Here is an 18,333-nt window from a genome sequence, read left to right as displayed (position 1 = left end):
CTTCTCAGAAAGCAACTGCTGGCAGTTGGCTTTCTCTTTTGTGGGAGGGGTGGGTGGGGGGACTTCCCTAACCCATGCTTTCCAAGGAACGGATCTCCAACTTAAAGCAAAGTTCATAAAAAGCTCAGGGGAAGAGCAGGCCCTGTTTAATTTCAAGAGACCCATGTTGTTTTCTTGTGCACTCTCTTTTATTTATTTCCCCACCCCACTATGCCTGTGGAAGCGCTTCTCCTCTAGGGTGAATGGTTGTGAAAGCCAGCTCGAGTCTTTGGCCTAAATCTGGACATTCTGTCCATCTCTGGTGTTGTTTTCTGTGCAAACAAGGATTGAAATTAGATCTGGTGTAGCGTTGGGGGGGGAGCATTCCTGCTGGGTGGAGAGAGCTCTCCCAGCGCCAGAGCAAATTCAAAGGATCTCATGGAAAACGATGTCATCTGGCATCACTCCTCCCAAGCAAGCACTGGGCCTCACCCTTGCTTTGCATCACCGAGAAAATGGAATTGGACGAGGGGAGGCGGCCTTGACAGGGGCAGATAATGGCTTGCCAGATGTGGGTCCCTTTGGACTCGCAGGCAGGCCTAGCATCAGAATCTGCCTTTGCATCCCTGCCCACCAAGCAAGCCCCTCTGTTGGATCCAATGTATTCTGTGATCTCCTTTGCTGCAGAGCAGTGGTGGGTTTCAAATTTTTTTACTACTGGTTCTGTAGCTTGGTGGGCGTGGCAGGGGAAGGAGACTGTAAAATCTCCATTTCCTCTCCAATCCAGGAGAAGGTTACTGCAAAATCCCCATTTCCTCCCAATCATCTGGGACTCAGGAAGCAGAGAATAGATGGGGGCGGGGCCAGTAGAATTTTTACTATCGGTTCTCCGAACTACTCAAAATTTCTGCTACCGGTTCTCCAGAACTGGTCAGAACCTGCTGAAACCCACTTCTGCAGCAGAGATGCCGAGCCTTGATAAGGCTCAAGGATAGCTCTGAGCCGTTGAATGGCCAAAGCAAAGACTAAATTTAGTGTAACTCAACTGAAATTAAATAATGTATTAAGTTCAGTTCTGCTGCACATTTCAAAACATGAAGGGACGGAGAGAATAGCACACGTTGCCCTTTGAAGGCAGGGCTTTATATATCACCTTGCAGGCAGCATCATTCTACAGTCTCAGGCTACTTTTTCACAAAACATTGTTCCAGGGGTCTCAACAGGGTAAGGATGATTGACCTTGTCTGGGCTAGGAAGTTTAGTGAGGTTGTGCCTGGTTAATTTTAGGAAGGGAGATCATTAGGATATGCAGATGAGAAGTTAGGGGGAAAAATCCAGAAAAAGACAGTGTCTCTATACCAGTGATGGCTAACCTTTTTGCCATTGCGTGCCAAAAGCGGGGGGAGTGCAAGGGGGGTCGCATGTGGATGTGCCCACACCCATAATTCAATGTCCCCCTGTGCCCTGCCCCCCATGTGCATGTGATTCCCCCCCCCATGCTCCCCTTGCTTTTGGCACTCAACAGGAAAAAGGTTACCGGTGGGCGCGGTAAGCCTGTTTTTCGCCCACCCCAGGCTCCAGAGGTTTTCTTGGAGTCTGGGGAGGGGGAAAACAGTCTCCCACCCGCAGAGCCTCCACACGAACCCTATACTTCCCTGGCATCCAAAACGGGCCACATGGAGACTCCTGGGAGGGGAGGGGTGGTGTGGGCGGGGCCAGCTGGCTGGCCCACATATGCACACTGGAGCTGAGCTAGGCAACGACTCACGTGCCCACAGATATGGCTCTGCGTGCCACCTGTGGCACATGTGCCATAGGTTTGCCATCATGGCTCTATACTGTCACCACAAACACTGTACAGCTGTAGTTGTCTGGTCATTTGCAATCAAGAGCGACTCAAAGACATCGCTGCTTTATTCTTTTGGTGCAATATGGTAAACTTGGGAAGAGCGATTTGCTCATAACTACCCAGCAGCTTTCTTAATAAGCTAAGAAGGTTGCTGAGAATCCAGGTTTAAGTTCGCAGTTCTAACCACATGCATGGATGATAGGCTCCAAGTGGAAATAATCATTGTTTTTGAGTGCTTGCACAAAATGATGTTAAGCTTTCTGTAGAGTGTTGAATTTTTTTCCCCCCAATTCCATGTCCCTTGAAAATGGGAGTATTCACTAGCGGCTCTCATGATAATACATTATGAGGGTCACACCCCATTTTTTTCTGCTATTAAATTATCACTATCCTTTTTCTGTTTGAGAAGAGACAGGATGTCTCCATCAGACCAGAGAATCTTGGTAGCCACTTTCATTTGTCAAACTAGAATCCATTTGGTCCAATCTCTTTTAATTTCTAACTAGAAAGAGAACGCTGAGCCCTTTCCTCTGGAAACTGGATTTACTTGGTTAGTTTTCCAATTGGATTGGATTCTTTGGTATGAAATGTGTGTATGGGTGGTGCATGCTTTTCTATTCCTAGTTTATAAATAGTATTTACTTCTTGTTAGCATAGTTGAAAAAAACCTTCTTCAATTTATTAAGCGCTTTGAGGGAGATAAGAGTGTCAGATAGAAAACATTTTAAGCCAGAGAAGATCCCTCCAAAAAAAAGAAATTGGTTTTATGGGCAGGTAAAAATGAGATTTGCATTTTATCTACATTGCATGCCCTATTATAGACAACCGTATCCTTCCTCCCTTGTATATCCGTGGAGGCAAAGTTGTTGCGAATTACATGAAAATAATAGGTGGCAAGGAATGGAGAACCTGGGGGATGTCCAATAACAAAAAACCTGGCTCCCAAAATGCTTTTGGGAAGAGAAGATGCGAGGTTTGCACAAGAAAGCTCATTGGCAACCAACCATCTCTCCTGGTTTGGATTAGAGGCCACATTTATCCAAATTTAAATATAAAGTAATATATTTGTAGTAAATTTGGCAGTAATAAATAAATAGCAGGTGAAGGATATATCTTATCTTCTGCTTGTGAGTCCACTGCGAGAAACAAACTACTGGACTAAAATTGGCTTTGGCAGGATCCAACAGAGGTATATTTACAGAGGTATCTGTGTTTCAATGTTGCTTTGACCAATTCAGGGAATTTTGCCATTTTGATATTTTGACATCAGGGATCTTTTCTCATTGCTCATTGTGGCTTCCTCTGAACAGAACATTTTGACCCAGTTGGCAAGAAATGGTATGGTACCTACTGGCCTCAGATTGAAAAGCACAGATGGTGGCAGTCTTCTCAAAACGAGTGGGGGGGGAGGTGTCAATTCTGTGGATTGAATTTTGCAATCATTTTATTCTTTGGCAAAGACTTTAGTGAGTTTTTTTTATTATTATTATTAACATTGTCTTCTGCGTGCTGAAGAACCGAATCCAAGAACAAGTTGAAGGGGAGGTGACTGAACTCTCTGTAACATACTTGATTCCAGAGGCAGTCATCTGTGGATTTGTCAAATTCTGGACTTTTGCCGATACTAGATTCTTTCTGAAAAGGGTCTCATCCATTCCATAAAACAGAAACTTGGAATCTCCCCCCCCCCTTCCTCAACCCAATGATTTACATAGCAGGATGGTCATGGGGAGGTTGAAATAAGAAAGCTTTGTCGTCACCATAAAGAATGGGAAGTCAGAAATCTTTGCTGATTTATTGCAAAGCCCAATTCTACCCCTCCTGTACTTGCAATCTCAGAAGAGCTGATTTTTTTTTTTTTATTTGGTCCCAGAGGAAGAGGACAACATGCAGCTTGATGTACGTGAGTATATTGCATCATGCTACTGATGCAAGGAGTCAGTCTTAAGGGGCTGCGTAAATCTGTTTTACACCGGAAGCCACTCATTGATCATTTCATTGGCACCTGGTCACTCTGGGGAGAGAGTTTAGTACTATATAGGCAATCTTGGTTTACCATGAGAGGTCCCTTCCCCAAGGAAAAGATGGGTTAAGAACTTACTATTTTTTTATTTTCACCACTATGTATCCAATAGCTAAAGTTTTTTAAACAAGTTACAATTTTTAATAAAAGGGTAAAATGATGGAAAGGATAGCATGCAGTTAGGAAATAAATGCCATTAAAAAAAAATCCCAGTGTATATCAAGGCATTTATTACAGGGGTGGGTTCTACTTACCTTTACTACCGGTTCGCAACGGGAACATGCGCTCATGCTTGCTTCGCTCGCTTGCGCACACGTGCTTCTGCGCATGCGCAGATCATCAATTCTAACGTCCAGGTGGGTGGGCGGAGCCTCCCGCCGCTTTTACTACCGGTTCTAAAGAACCAGACAGAACCGGGAGCAACCCACCACTGATTTATAAACCAAAGTGAGTAGAAAATTATGTAATTGCCATGGAGATGTTGGAAGAAACATCCTTCTAGGTTCTGCTCCAAGTGGGGAAAACAGACACTGGAAACACGGAGACTGCTTGGAAAGATGGTTTAATGGTGGACAGGATCACATGGCTTGAGTTCCTGAACAGAAAAGGGGCTGATACAGTAAATCCTCGGGTTTTTATGCTCTCTCTGGCTCTGCATTTCTTGGGGCCCCGAAAGAGTATCCTGATTGGTTGTCAGACTCCCAGGGGGTGGGGGCCTTGCTGGCTGATGGTCACATGTGCTTCCCAGGTCACATGTGGTGAGTTTCTGCTGCTATTGTGTAGAGGGGTAATCCTATCTTTGGCAATTCCTACTATGGCTCTGCCTGAAGGAAGTAGATCTTTGTTATGTAGAATAGAGTGGCCCAGGCCTTAATGGCCCATTGACAAAGGGTGGGGGGCAGGAAGGTGGGAGCTGCTTTGTCTGTAAAATATGCTTCTCATATTTCTCATCCAGGGAAATATAATATTCTGCCTTTTTCATATTTTCTAAAATATTTCACTCTTCCAGGAAAGGGGTGGGTGCTAACTTCCTACAGAGAAAAGAGCCAAAAAGACATTAAGTGAAGCACCAGGCATGGGCCATTGGAGAAGGTGTTTCATAAACTTCTCCCCATATCCAAGAAACCTCTTCTATGTAACTGCTTACCTTCCTTAACTTGGCAGAGCAAGACTTCTAAAGAGGTGTTTGTTGAAATCCTAGTTTGTACTAAACCATGGGTAGTGGAGATATTTGTTAGAAAGCCAGCTTCTATTCGGGTGGTCCTGCAGATAAAGGGACTATATAGGTAGTGGGTTCCAAACCTTTGTATAAAGTGAAAAAGAGATCCCTGGAACTCATCAGAATTTAGGTAGAGGATTTGATTTGGATCTCACACATGGAGTATCCTTTGGATCTCACACATGGAGTATCAGGATTAAAAATCAGCAAAGAAATCCATCCTCCCATAACAAAGGTGTTTTGTTTTTGAGCCTTGATAGTACAGTGGTTTAGTGCACCCTGTTATTAACACAGCTGCCTGCAATTTCTGCTGGTTCGAATCTCTCCAAGGCTCAAGGTTGACTCAGCCTTCCATCCTTTCTAAGGTAGGTGAAATGAGGACCCAGTTTGTGGGGGCAATAAGCTGACTTTGTATAAAATATACAAAAGAATGAAGGCTATTGCTTAACGCATTGTAAGCCGCCCTGAGTCTCCGGAGAAGGGCGGCATATAAATCAAATTAAAAAAAAAAAAAAAAAAAAGGTGTGACCAGGAAGATTTGAAGCTCAGCTGCATCTGCACTAGGATTAGATCAAGTTCATCTTGAATCACTGATCAAGCAACGTTGTATTGCTTTTCCAGATCCTTTCTTCCAAGTCCAGTGAAGCTGTAACTTAATCCACCCCACCTCCTCCGTCTTCATTTACAGGCCTGACCACAATTATCTAGTGATCTCCGATTCACCTTCTGTCCACCCGCTGCTTTAAAAAGTTTGTTTTGGGCTGTTTTGGTGTAACCCTGCCAATTTTTATTATTCACATGTAATGTTGATCTTACAGGGCTGATTCTTACTCTTTGGAAGGCACAGCCAAGACACATACACCAAGCAGTCGTCCTCCTCCCCCACCCCTCCTCCCCCTCCTCCCCCACCCCTCCTCCCCCTCCTCCTCTTGCTTTTCACGAGGCCCCATTGACGTTGGAGAACTGCTGGCGTCACTAGCTCTGCCCCGAAATGGCATCTCCCCAAGGGGGCCTCCAGCCAAGGACTCCGTTAAGGAAACCTTCCAGAGCTTCAAAAGAGGAAACAGTAGAAGCTGAGGAAGGGGGTGGCCTGGTGGGAGAGTTGGTTGGGGGGGGGGGGCGCGGAGAGAAGGAATCTAGTATTTTCTGATCTATCCGGAGATCAGTGTTCATTAACAAGTAAAATTATCCCATTGCCTGTAAAGCTCTATTTGTTGCAAAAGGAGGCGACTAAAAATACCTGCTAGACTTGAGATTGCAGAGCTGGCTCTCTTTAGCAAACAACTCCTCTGTAGATAGATAGAGATAAATACAATAAATAGTCACTGTGGTAGGGTTTTTTTTTGGGGGGGGGTTGTTGTTTTTTAGAATATTTGCACTTTCTACAGGAAACTATAATCCTGAATGAGTGGGGGGGATAAAATCTTCCACATTGCTCAATTCTCCTCCCTTTCTCCCCACCCCCCACCCCCTTGCAAAAAAGAAAAGATGCTACTTGGAGATGTTGACCCCACATTTTAAATCTGGGACAAAAGTGAGGCCAACCAATTTTACAAATCCCTTCAGTCGCTAATTAGGCCCCTCATGGAAAGTTATCTCTTTGAGAAGCCCCAAAAGAAGACAGAGAAGGATCTCAAAACAGTGAAAAAGTAAGCTGGATGTCAACATTATAATATTTTTCCGGATTAGGTGCAGAACCTGTTTGAGGTGAAGTTCGGAGCTGCTACATAAATGTTTAAATGCTAATCTATCTTTTGCTTCCTATCCAGATTATATTTCCAAGTGTCCAGAGCTGGCATTGCCAGTATAATTTTGGCTAGATTCTGGAAGGTGTAGTCTCAACAAGACTATAGATCCATGATGGCGAACCTATGGCACGCATGCCACAGGTGGCATGTGGAGCCATATCGGTGGGCATGTGAGCTCAGCTGATTTTTGGGCCTTCTGGGCCTACCGGAAGTAGGGAAACAGACTGTTTCCTGCCTCCGGAGGGTCTGGGGTGGTGAGGAAGGCCTGTTTTTTGCTTTCCCCGGGCTCCAGAGCCTTTCTAGGAGCCTGAGGAGGGTGAAAATGGCCTTCCCCCACAGTGGCCCTGCGGAACCTGGAAACGGCCTGTATGCCAACTTCTGGTGGGACCGGAAGTCGGCAAATGGGCCGTTTCCAGCCTCCAGAGGGCCTCTGGGGGGAGGAGGCCGTTTTCACCTTCCTCAGGCTCCTAGAAAGGCTCTGGAGCCTGGGGAGAGCAAAAAATGGGTTGCACACGCTTGCGCGGGGGGGGCACATAGAATTATGGGTGTGGGCATGTGCACCCCCGCGCTCTCCCCGCTTTTGGCACGTGATGGCAAAAAGGTTAGTCATCCCTGCTATAGATTCTCCAGAGACTAACAAGTTAGAGAATATGGTAGGCATGAAACACTTTTTTAAAAATTCCAGAATTTACAACAGTTAATTACAAAGTTACAACGACACTGAGAAAAGTGACCTACTGATTGATCAATGGTAAAAAAGATTCAGAATTTTATAACAGTTGGAAATTATGGTACGATTGGGTCCAGAAAAGGTGGGATAGAATAGATATATGATGATGTATATATATGATGGCAAATATGTATGTATAAAGGAATGACTTTATATTTATGGACAATGTAATCACATTATACCATGGTAGCAGGATTGTATATTTTATTTGTGTATTGTGTATAGAATATATTAATAAAAATTATATATATATAAAAAAATGATCTACTGTTTTTCACCCAACCATTGCAGCATCACACTTCAGATGCTTGGCGGTTGTAGTATCCCGGGGTCATGTGATCACCTTTTGTGACCTTCTGACCAGCAAAGTCAATGGGGAAGTCTGATTCACTTAACAACCATTTTACCAACTTAACAACTGCAGTGATTCACTTAACAACCATGACAAGAAAGGTCGTAAATTGGGGCAAAACTCCCTTAACAAATATCTCACTTAACAACAGAAACTTGGGGCTCAATTGTGGTCATAAGTCGAGGACTACCTGTAGTTCTCTCTTTTCATCGCTGTTTTAAATTAACTTGTTTTTTAACGTAACGATCATCCTTGCTATCGTCAAAGTACATTTTTCCCATCATTATCTGCACAATATGCATTCTTTCGAATCCAATTTGAAAAGGGAAAGAATGGCCTATTGAACTTTGCATGCTGAGTGGTGGGTTTTGTTTGGTTTGCGTTGACCGTGACAGGCCTCTGGCTAAATTGTGCTTAAATTGTATGCCTGCTGTTTTTTTCTGGCAGGACTGGTGAAGTCCCAGGCTCCATGCCTAACCCTAAGATGAATTGCCCTGTTACTTTGAAAAGAGAAGGTAGGTGGAAGGAACGGCCTCCAGAATTGTGCAAGAAGCCCTTCCTTGATATTCTAGCGAGGAGTAACTATACACCATCCAAGAGACTAAACATCTCCACCTCAAGCTGGGAATTCCCTAAGGGCTTTCCTTCTCCACACAGTAGAATGAGAAACTGTAGTATTGCCAAGTCCTGGTACTTAGCGTTAGACATTTTCCTGCTTTCTGCTCTAGGAATGTGCCTTACTCCAAGTCAGACTGCCTGCTCAGGACCTCCTGTATTACCATCAGATTTCTGGCATTTCAGACAGGAAGCCCTTGCATAGTCTGCTGGAGATTGAGGCGGGATCATCCTAAAAGTCAATATGCTGTCTGTGAATATAGCAGTAGCACTTAGACTTATATAATGCTTTTACAGCCCTCTCTAAACAGTTTACAGAGTCAGCCTAGTGCCCAGGGGTGAAATGCTCCCAGTACGGACCAGATCGCCTAACCCGGTAGCGATGACAGCGGGTGGTTCAGAGAATCGGTAGCAAAAATCCCTGTGCCCCCCCACCACGCCCAGCTGAGCCGCATGATCATCAGAGGCTCTTTTTTTTACTTTTAAAAGCATTTTTTTCTACAACCTCTTCCGACGAAAAAATGCTTTTAAAAGTAAAAAAAAAAAGCCTCTGATGATCGCGCGGCTCAGCTGGAATAGTCAGAGGCTTTTCAAAGCATTTTTTTCTGCAACCTCTTGGCCGAAGAGGTGGTAAAAAAAATGCTTTGAAAACTCTCTGACGATCCCAGCTGAGTTGCCTGATCGGCAGAGGCTTTTCAAAGCATTAGAAAAAATGCTTTGAAAAGTAAAAAAAAAAAAAGTTGCCCACGCCCACCCAGTCATATTACTCCCCCCCACACACACACACACACCAAGCCACGCCCATAGAACCAGTAGTAACAAATTTTACATTTCACCCCTGCTATTGCCCCCAACAATCTGGGTCCTCATTTTACCGACCTCGCAAGGATGGAAGGCTGAGTCAACCTCGAGCTAGTCAGGATCGAACTCCAGACAGTGAGCTGAATTAGCCTGCAATACTGCAGTGGTGTAATACACGGTGGCTCAGTGACTAAGATGCTGAGCTTGTTGATTGAAAGGTTGGCAGTTTAGCGGTTCGAATCCCTAGTGCCGCGTAATGGGGTGAGCTCCCGTTACTTGTCCCAGCTTCTGCCAACCTAGCAGTTCGAAAGCACGTAAAAAATGCAAGTAGAAAAATAGGGACCATCTTTGGTGGGAAGGTAACAGTGTTCCTTGCGCCTTTGGCGTTTAGTCATGCCGATCACATGACTATGGAGATGTCTTCGGACAGCACTGGCTCTTCGGCTTTGAAACGGAGATGAGCACTGCCCCCTAGAGTCGGGAACAACTAGCACATATGTGCGATGGGAACCTTTACCTTTACCTTACTGCATTCTAACCACTGCGCCACCAGGGCTCCTATGCATATGCATGCAGACCGTCTGTGGTCCTTCTGTTACTTGTCCAACTCTGATTGTGTTGTCATACAAGACTGTTTGTATAGGTATATGATGATGGTGGTGGGGTTTCTGCTGAACTGGTGGAAAGCAACAGATCTTTTCTCCTTTTCAACCTCTTCAACCAACCTTAGCTAATTAGAAATTTTAGTCAAGTGATTTTGCTGATACACATACACATTCACACATGCCTATATATTACACAGAGAGACACACAGAGACCCAAGCACACACATGCACACACAGTACATACATACATACATTCCCCCCACTCTTGATTCCCCAGACTTCTTTTGGTCTGGTTTTGATTTGGTGCATGTATGTATTAACTGCTTTTCTCTCTGAAGACATCTGAAACCATTTTCCCAACTAAAAGAACAATAGAATTGTTAAAACATAAAGTAGCACCCAGTCATCATAAAAAGCAAACAATTAAAACCCATGGAGGAGAAAACAAGATTGTAAACAGCAAGCTAAATTAAACATCGGGCAGAGTGTTATAGCTGGGAAGAAAAAACTTTTTTTCCCCAGTGAGCAACCAAGTGCTTTCAAGAAAAGGAGCTTGAAGAGGAAAAAAAACCCTATTCCTTGTATTAAAAGTGGAGTACAGGCTGTTGCCTTTGAATAATATGTAGTGCAGCCTCTAAAACCCCATTAGAGGAGATCTCCAAATTGGGATCTTTAATATAATAGAGTGCAGAATGATGAAATACATGGGGAGCAATAATTTTAGTTACATGATACGTAACCTCTTAGTGAATGCAAAAATGTGGTGAACTCCTACATTTTGATGCAGCTCCTTGCCCACACTGTTGTATTAATCCCTCTGATGGTTTATCCTTCAGATAAAACAAAAATGAGAAAGTATTCTAATCTGAACTAGAAACTAGAATGTCTAAATTACCCTTTGAGATAACTTTCGCCAATTCTAAAAATAGTCTTACCTGGCCTTTATTGCAACAAGCTGACATGGTTATCTCTCTGGAGTAAGATTCTGTTTACAACGTGCTTTGTCATATCTTGCAATAAATAGAAGTCTTTGCCCTGGAACTTTGCAACATTGTCTTGCCCAGATGGAAATCAGTTGTGCGTGTTTTGTAAATCTCTTCTTCCTCATTCCCAGTGCCAGTCTCTTCACCAGATTTTGAATCGCGTTTATATTGTAGTGTTTGCCACAATTTAGCAGTATGTTTTAAGTGAAAGCTAACAGTTTAGTGCTTAAGCCAAACTCCAGAGTAAATTAAACAGGTGGGATCCTGGAGTAGGCTGAGTAGAAGATTGCAGCCCTAGCAAAGTAGGTGTGTGTGTGTGAGAGAGAGAGAGAGAGAGCAGAAGAGCAAGTGCAAGCTGATTGCTTTGATGATTCATTTGGGAAAAAAATGAAATAAAATTCTCAAAGCTTGGCAAGGCAAAAGAAGTCCCTGGCAGAAACCACTATACTTGGCTGTGGTTGTTGGAGATGTAGCAACAAGGAGCTGGAGGCAAAGGAGATTGCATTCCCCACCCTACTTAGGGCACTTTCTAGTCGTAGCTCCACCATCAAGTTACTGCTTCCACCACCAAGTTGTCAAAGATGTGGCAATAAAGTGTAGAAATCACCTAGGATGGGCCAATGAGTACCTGTGCCAAATAAAAGACCAGGTAATTTCAGAGCGTCCTCCTGTTCACTGTCTTTGATCAAGCAAAACTCTTAATCAGAAAGAAGGCCTGCAGTTGGCCAAGCTTTCACGTTGCACAGAAGCTTTCAGCAAACGATGAAAGGTTTTTAAAAGGTATACTTTTTATTGGATTGACTTTGATCTGGGTGGGAACTTGCTCAGTATTCCAACAACTTCACTGAGTAAGTTTTCTGCGGAGGTTTCTTGACGCAGCTATTAACAGAACTTCAACCTGTGCTCTGTTGTTATTGATTTTCTGTTTGAACATCTGTAGGAAGCGAAGTAACGAAAGGTGTGAACTGTTTTGAACCACACAAGGAAGCAGAGTTGCTTTAGCGAATGCGGGAAGAGTTGGCAAGCATTGGAGTTCTAGATTGCATCCATGAATCACCAAGTGACCCCTCTCAACCCAGCCTGTATGAGTTGTCATTCCTCCCCTTCCCCCCTCACATTATAGAAAGTGACTTCTCAGTGTTAGATAAGCCATTAGATCTTAGAGTAAGTCCTTGGAATTTGTGCTTTTCCTTTCTTGTTCTACTGTGCAAACTTAATTATTATCTGTGAGGGCTTTCAGGGGTACTTACTACCCTTGGGTGCTCCTCAGAAGGCATTCTTTGGAATTGCTCTCATGTTTGTTTGGAATTCTCAGATGAAGCTCCAAGCAAAAGGAAAGTTTTTATTTGATAAGTGTGTGTGTCTATGTGTGTGTGTGCGAGAGAGAGAGAGAGAACAAGAGCATGCTTGTGGTTACAGTCTATCTGGATGTTATTTTGGTGGTTAGTTGTTGGTTTTAAGTTATGTTTTGACTATTGATTTAATTAAATGTTGGCCCTTATCCTGAGCCTCCAGTGGCAGGGTGGGCTAAAACACTCAAAATAAGTGCAACTGAACTAATCCCCTCCTCCTCCACCAACGGGAGAGATTGCCTTCCCTGTTCGGTATTTCCTATTCTCTGGGACCAATGGGGCAACAGCTGTCTCTGTAACCGGTTCCCAGACAGGGCTGTAACTCGTGATTTCTTGGAACAAGGCTTATGTTACACTTTGGAGAAGCATGGGTAGATACACCCATCACAGCTGCCCCTTGAAGGCTAGTGCCAACTAACCAAAATGCAGCAGAGTCTGGGAGTGCATCTGAAGAAGGACATGCTTGTATTTTAAAGCTGAAAATGTTCAGAACGGAAGAGAAGAAGCAGACCGCAGAGAAAGCCCTCCATGAGGTGGCTGCAGGGTGGGGGTGAAGGGAGGTAGCCCGTAGCTTGGAAAGAATGATAGGGACCTCTGCAGTTGAGAGAAGGGAGAGGCCTCTGCCTCCATCGGAGGATATACATCTGCTCTTTCCATCTTTTCTAGCACTGACTTGCCTGCAAACGTAGACCTCAAATGCACAGGGCCCAGAAAAGGAGGAGCAGATCTGCATTGAGCTGTGTGCTGCCACATAGAACCAAAATGTCCTTCTGGAGCATTAGGAATTTGGGAAGCATGTCAGTCTTGTAGAATGGTTAACATCACACTGTAACAGAAGGTTCACTTACGAAGTTGTTTCCATCACTACCACCTCCACAATCTCCTAGCCTATGGTAGTAGTCACTTCTGGCCATTCTTTCACAATTTCAATCAGAATAATTGCTAACCCTTGTGAGTATTTCCTCGGATGAAATTGGGAGGGAGAGTTTTGGGCTTCCATCATGTATGTTCTCTTAGAATGACAATGGGCCCAATGGACTGCCTATCCAATATTTTTAAATAAAAATTAAAGCACCTTTCACTTCACTTCATGCACAACGACAGGCTCAAGCTTATGGGCAACTCAGTCAAAACAATTTCATGATCTGCACTATTTTTCATTGCGTTATTGTTTTTAAAAAGGTGGGTGATTATCAACCTAGGTAGTATGCATATTGATGCAGGTGGAAATGTTTCTCTATAGGTTTTAGGAATACAGTTGTGCAGGACAACATCTTCCCTTATGGCCTTGGGAGCCGTTCCCAGGAAGGTTAATTGCCCCTGTTTGTGGCCCATTTTTCTATTTTATTTAGCATATGGCAATGTTACATTAGCTGGGAGACTATAGTGTTAGTACATCATAGTTGCTATGGCTACCAACAATTGCTAGTCTGTTCAGTTCATGCCCGATCCAGAATGTACCACAGGGTGTGGATTAGAGCCACACTCAGAAAGGTTCAGTGACATTCCACAGCATCAACCAGAGCTCCCTCAAAAGATGTCACCTCATGATGTCACATTGGGGAAGTCTGGCACCAGCTGGATTCACACTACCACACAAAAGGTCATTATTTTCCCATCAAAGTGGTACCTAGTTATTTACTTGCACATAGCATGCTTTTGAACTGCTAAATTGGCAGAAGCTGAGGCAAGTAACGGGAACTACACCACACAACGCTAGGACTTGAACCGCTGTAACAAAGATCATCTCCAGTGTTTTTAAGCTACTGGGCCACCATGCTTCTGTGGGACACTGTTGCAACTGAGTAGAGAAATCAACATAAAAAAAGCTTGTGAGAAGTGTTGGGACTCACTCCACAACTCCCAATAGCCTGCAGGAATGGGGATAGAAGGGATATCTAGTTGATCTTCCTCCTTATAAAAAAAGAAAAACACTTTCAAAAGCCACTGTGGGCCAAATCTGGCTTAGTGTGTGTGTCTAATGCACCCCTGCCCAGTGATCTGTCATTTGCCAAAATCAAGTCTTAAAAGCAATAGTGAAATTCAGCAGGTTCTATCTGGCTTGGGCGAACTGGTAGCGCCGGCAGCAGGAAGCTCCGCCCATCCACCCGGATGTCATCACGTCCCGTTTTTGACCCTCTGCGCATGCGTGGAGAAGGCGCGTGCGCTCACATTTCCAAATCGGTAGCGAAGTTATGTAAATTTCACCCCTGCTTAAAAGGTACACATTTTGAGCTTTGGTGTTGTGGGAGCTTCCCTTAGTTTGTGCTGTGGAGGGTTTTCCCCTGTGATCTGGGATTCAATTACAAAAAAGGAACGGCTGGTAAACTTTATTAAGCAGCAAATCCTGCTGGATCTATTTTCCTCTGGTTCTCCTCTCTGTTGTTTATTAGTCATTTATCAGCTTTCTTTAAAATTTATATTTGGGTGCAATGCACAAAAGTATCCTCAGGGCAGATAGAAACAATGTAACAGAGAATAATGCCCTGTATACAAAACCCCCAATAAAACACCGGTATGGTTTTAATTTATTTAATCTGAAAACATTAAGAACAGATTCAGAGCGGCAGAACTCAGCAGGAGGCAGGGCTAATTAAAATGTTAACCTTGCCTCGCAACACAAATGCTAGACAAGATAAAAAAATGGTTTGCTTTCATCTTAAAACAAGAAAAGAGGTATCCCCAAACCGATGTTCTCCAGATGTGATGCAATTGTAGTTCCCAGAATTCCCAGGCAGGATGGCTTGGCTATATTGCCAGAGGAATTATGGGGTTTGTCCATCACATCTTGAGGAACTAGGCTAGAGAAGTCTAATCTGTCTGACCAGCCGTTTCTATAAAAAGGTCAGTACATTTTGAATTAGTTTCCAGATGTTTTATATCTACTGTAACATAAAAGTTACTCCTTTTAGCTCAGGCATGAATGGAATTCCTGCTTTGTTTTATGATCAGATATTCAGAATCCACTCAGTCATAGTCAAATAATGACATTGACAAATGGCCATTGCTTTGAATCAAGAAGAACTAAACTTGAAAACATACTCAGATATTAATCATAAATCTGTGATTAATATCAGAAATAAATTCACATATCCTTTCACATAAAAGTCCCTGTTTTTTTGTTGGCAGATTACACCAGGGAATTTTTTTTTTGCTAAGTTGTTATTAATACATATTGTAATCATTGAAATATTTAAAAAGCTGCTAATATAATCTATTTTCTGCTTGCCTTGGTTTTTTTAAAAAAGATTTTGTACAACAGTGCATATGTACAAAAGTAGGTATTTAAGTGTTGATTTTTGGAGGGATTTAAAAAAGTAGAAAAAACATAAAGCCAAATGATGGGTAAAAAGATGCAAATATATATATGAAGATATATATATATATCTTCATTGTAAAACCATATTAACTATTCTTTATTTCAGTTAAAGTTGGATTTAGAATAGGATCTTTCTCAACAGTCCTAATGAAGTAGATAAGTTTATTTTCTTTGCAAGAATGTGCCTCTGGTATGCAAGGCATTTTTAGAGCTCTTATGGTTAAAATAAATATGGCAGATTTGGAGCTATTTCTGGTATTATTTCCTGTCGGGTGTTATTGTCATGTAATATATGCATGCAGTGATAGTTGTTTATCCTTCTTTTGCCATTTTGTTTGTATGTGTGCATTGGAGAGAGACAGCCAGTTATAATGTGAAGTAGTGATTAAGGTGCTGCAATAGGAGCAGAGTCCGATTCTAGTCCACCCACAGAAGCTGGCTGGGTGATTTTGAGACGATCTTTCTCAGCCCTAGCTGGGAAGTCAACATCTATCTACGTACCTGCATTGGGACAGCATGGTAGATTACAGGCTTTACCTTTCATTTAAAGGTGGGTTGATTCAGGCTGATCACACACACACACACACACACACACACACACACACACACACACACAATTAAAATGTTATTCACTCAATGAAGTTTTTAGATACTTTCCTAAGTAAGCCTAACCTTGAACATTATACACCAATGGTCCAACTTAAAGATTCATGTAAGATAATGGCCACACCACTGTTTATTACTATGTTTATTACTATGAATTGCCAGTTTCTAAATATATAGTCTTTCTCTTTCTCTCCCCACCTTCCCTCCCTCTCTCTTTCTCTCTGTTTCCTATCCCTCGTTCCCTACAACTACATTCAATACGCATTTTCCCCAAAAAATTGCCCAGTTTCTAAGTAGAGCTATTACGTAACACAGAAATCAGCTTCAGCTGACATCTCATATAACGTCTTGCTAGATTTCCCCATGCTTCCCCGCCCCTCCAAAACCATTTCATAAAACTACCTTGCAGAAGACCTCGGACACTATTATTTTTATGATCCAGGAAGATATTGCTTTGCAGAGAGGCCAGTCTTGTCTATTGTAATGGTTAAGACACCAAAGGTAGAAAGCTAGGTTTAGAAACTGAGGTCTAGACTTGCCTTAGGTATGAAAGCTGGCTAGGTGACTTTGGGCCAGTCACTCTCAGCTCTTGACCTCAAGCTCAGACCAAGAGCCAGTTGGTCAATGACTGACACAACCAAAAGGATCAACTGCATCAGTGGTGGGTTTCAAAAATTTTTACTACCTGTTCTGTGGGCGTGGGTTGGTGGGGGTGGCTTGGTGGGCGTGGCAGTGGAAGGACATTGTAAAATCTCCATTTCAACCCCACTCCAGGGGAAGGATACTGTAGAATCTCCATTCTCTCCCCAATCCAGGGGAAGGTTACTGCAAAATCCCCATTTCCTCCCGATCAGCGGGGACTTGGCAGGCAGAGAAGAGATGGGGGCGGGGCCAGTCAGAATTTTTACTACCGGTTCTCCAAACTACTCAAAATTTTTGCTACTGGTTCTCCAGAACTGGTCAGAACTTGCTGAAACCCACCTCTGAACTGCATTTGTGGGTGCTTGCTTCAGCAACACATATATTTATTTAACAATATTTAATATTTTTAAAATATACTTATTTTAACAATATTTAAAATTTATCAATATAAAGAAGATTGGCAGGGTCCCTGCACAAGGATGATATACAAAATTCATGTTCCATATTTTTGCATTATTTTATGTTTTTTCTGATGGACACTACCTAAAGTTGTTAAGATAGGCAGCTATAGAAATGAAATAAATAAATAAATAATAAAATGCTAGGAAGAAAAAATAAGGAAGATAAAGGTAAAGGTAAAGGTTCCCCTCGCACATATGGGCTAGTCATTCCCGACTCTAGAGGGCGGTGCTCATCCCCGTTTCAAAGCCAAAGAGCCAGTGCTGTCCGAAGATGTCTCCGTGGTCATGTAGCTGGCATGACTAAACGCCAAAGGCGCACGGAACATTCTTACCTTCCCACCAAAGGTGGTTCCTATTTTTCTACTTGCATTTTTTATGTGCTTTCGAACTGCTAGGTTGGCAGAAGCTAGGACAAGTAACGGAAGCTCACCCCGTTTCGCAGCACTAGGGATTCGAACCACTGAACTGCCGACCTTTCGAGCGACAAGCTCAGCGTCTTAGCCACTGAGCCACCGCGAATAAATAAAAAAAGATAAGGAAGATATTGCTTTGCTAACTCTTGATTTAATAGTAGACATGCTACTACACTTCATCCAAAAGCTACTAGTACAATACTAGTACTTTGTACTAGTAGCTATTAGTATAAAAGTGAAAGATACTATACTTCTCAAAACTCCTGGATTATTTCTGTGACCTGGCCCCATCATATTGATATAAAGAAACCAAAAGGGAAGTCATATGCCCTTAGGGTAATTCCTCACTGGCAACACTGCAACTCCTTTGGTATTATCATAGTTGAAAGGAGAAAGGTGCTGGTGGGGGGGGGGGAGACTCTAGTCCTCCCAACTGGACGATGATCAGAAACACTACAAGCAGTCATCCAGGAGAATCAACTGGGATCCATTCTCTTGCCTCTTCCCAGTCTCCCCCATTCTTCAGGATAACCAAGGCACCTGAAGTGCCCAAAGAGGACCTGAAGCCAGATCAATCAGGATCAAGTAAGGGATTTCAGGCATTTACTCTGATTGTAAGGGCCATAGTAATAGGGC

At 43.0% G+C, this 18,333-nt stretch overlaps 1 protein-coding gene and 1 pseudogene across 3 annotated transcripts in view; both read left to right on the top strand.

Annotated features, from left to right (window-relative positions):
* Positions 1-18,333, top strand: part of HDAC7 (histone deacetylase 7) — a 236,173-nt gene that overhangs the window by 135,879 nt on the left and 81,961 nt on the right. The window lies entirely within an intron of this gene.
* LOC139313545 (U6 spliceosomal RNA) lies at positions 17,235-17,333 on the top strand (annotated as a pseudogene).

This window comes from Pituophis catenifer, unplaced genomic scaffold (genome assembly GCF_029215685.1).
Source record: "Pituophis catenifer annectens isolate HBS135680 unplaced genomic scaffold, rPitCat1.0.hap2 SCAF_2, whole genome shotgun sequence".
NCBI classification, from domain to species: domain Eukaryota; kingdom Metazoa; phylum Chordata; class Lepidosauria; order Squamata; family Colubridae; genus Pituophis; species Pituophis catenifer.
Note: the sequence above shows the minus strand (reverse complement) of the source record. Positions and strands in the feature narration are given on the sequence as shown.